The following is a 2476-nucleotide window of genomic DNA, read 5'->3' as shown; positions in this document are numbered from 1 at the left end:
ATTCGAAATCCTGCACTTCTTGTTCTTTTGTGATTAAAGCATTTTTCATTTAAGAGAGGTGATGGATTCATAAGACATTCACAGCTTTAAGACATGAACCTAGAATTTTATTAATCATGAATTAAGAACAAGACTCAAAAATAAATATAAGATAAGAATAATAGTAATAGAAAACAAAAACTTAAATGACTCTAAAATAGACTCCTAATGATAGAAGTTATCACAGAGTTAGGACTCAACAACCTTGATTTTGAGAAGTGGATGCTCCCTCAACTTGTGGGGTATTTGACCCTTCAAGGGAGAGCTTCTGGCGCTTTAGCTCCTGTAGCTTACGCCCCTGCTTCTCTTGTTCTTTCAGCAATTTGCAGAGCATGCAGTTTTAATTCTGCTGTTCTTCCTTAATTTGTTCCATAGCTTCTTGCAGCTTGGCAACAGATGCTTCTAGGCGGATCCAGTAGTCAATTTCAGGAAGTTCAGGGAGGAACTCCTGTGCCCTCCTTTTGATAGAGTTGTCTTGCATTTGTCCTTCTATTGACTTCTTGGTGATTGGGTGTTCAATTGGGATGAATTCATCTACTCCCATCCTCACCCCAGCATCTTTACATAGCAAAGAGATTAAGCTTGGGTAAGCCAATTTGGCTTCAGTGGAGTTCTTGTTTGCAATTGTGTAGATCTCACAAGCAATCAGATGATGAACCTCCACTTCTTTTCCCTGTACAATGCAATGAATTATCACTGCTCTCTTGATAGTCACCTCGAAACGGTTGCTAGTAGGCAATATGGAACGCCCAATGAAGTTTAGCCAACCTCTTGCAATTGGTTTGAGATCTCCCCTCTTGAGTTGGTTTGGGACACCTTTTGAATTGGTTGTCCACTTAGTTCCAGGGAGGCATATGTCCTCTAGAACTTGATCCAACACCTTATCTGCTCTCACCATTCTCCTATTAAAGGATTCAGGATCATCTTGCAGTTGATGCAATTTGAAGATCTCTCTTATTTTGTCCAGATGGAAGTAAATAATTCTCCCTCTGACCATGGTTCTGTTGGTATGAAAAGCAGTTTCAGTCATTCTCTGCTTATCTGTCAGCCACAGATTTGAGTAGAATTCCTGAACCATGTTTCTTCCAACCTTTGTCTTAGGGTTGATTAGAACTTCCCATCCTCTGTTTCGAATCTGCTCTTGGATCTCCAGATATTCATCTTCTTTCAAATCGAATCTGACTTCCGGGATCACTGACCTTAGACCCATTATTTTGTGGTAATGGTCTGCATGTTCTTTGGTTAAGAACTTCTCTTGACTCCAAAGATTCTTTGGAGTATTCTCTTTCCTGCCTCTTGAATTGCTTTGTTTTCCCTTAGGAGCCATGATCTTGATAAATCTTGGCTTAGTGATCATGGAAAAGCACACCAAACTTAGAGGTTTGCTTGTCCTCAAGCAAAAGAAAGGAAAGAGGAGAGAGAGGAGGAGAGCAAATTTGAATGGTGGGGAGAGGGGGATGGCCAAGCTTTATTTATAAAGGGAGGGGGAGAGATTTCAAAAATTTTGGAGGAGATTTCAGAAGATAATTGAGCTTTTGGAGAAGATTCGGAAAGGATTTGAAAGAGATTTGAAGAATGATTTAGAAAATTGTTTAATTCTCGAATTTTGAGGATGAATGATGAAAATTTGTAATGTGTATATTTAGAAAATTATGGATCAAAACAAGAAAGTTTGAAAAAATTTGAAGTGGAAAACAAAATCTCCTCCCCCTGCCTTTCTGGCGTTAAACGCCCAAAATGGTATCCATTCTGGCGTTTAATGCCCACTTGGTGGCCATTATGGGCGTTTAACGCCCAGCCAGATGCCCTGGCTGGCGTTAAATGCCAGAAACCCCTTTATCATGGGCGTTTTGCTAAACGCCCAGGATGCTGCACACCTGGCGTTAAACGCCCAGAATGGTGCCCATTCTGGCGTTTAACGCCCAAAATGGTACCTTTACTGGTGTTAAACGCCCAAAATGGTATCCATTCTGGCGTTTAACGCCCAGAGTACCCCTTACTGGCATTTTTTTGCCAGCAAGCTCTTTTTCTCTGCTTTTTGCACTAAATCCTTCTGTAACTCTGTGAATTCCTTCAATTTTGATGATTGCCCTTTGAGAATATGTATATCAAACTTTTAAAGAACAATTAACCTGCTAATGACTGGGTTGCCTCCCAGCAAGCGCTTCTTTATTGTCTTTAGCTGGACCTTTACTGAGACTTATTCAAGCCTCAGTTTTGAGCACTCCTGCTCAAAATTACTTTCAAGGTAATGTTTGATCCTTTGTCCATTAACAATGAACTTTTTATCAGAATCAATATCTTGAAGCTCAACATATCCATATGGTGACACTCCTGTAATCACATACGGACCCTTCCACCGGGATTTAAGTTTTTCTGGGAATAGTCTGAGCCTAGAGTTGAAGAGTAGAACTTTTTGTCCTGGCTCAAAGACTCT

The sequence above is a fragment of the Arachis duranensis genome, chromosome 9, assembly GCF_000817695.3.
Source record: "Arachis duranensis cultivar V14167 chromosome 9, aradu.V14167.gnm2.J7QH, whole genome shotgun sequence".
In the NCBI taxonomy this organism is placed as follows: Eukaryota; Viridiplantae; Streptophyta; class Magnoliopsida; order Fabales; family Fabaceae; genus Arachis; species Arachis duranensis.
Note: the sequence above shows the minus strand (reverse complement) of the source record.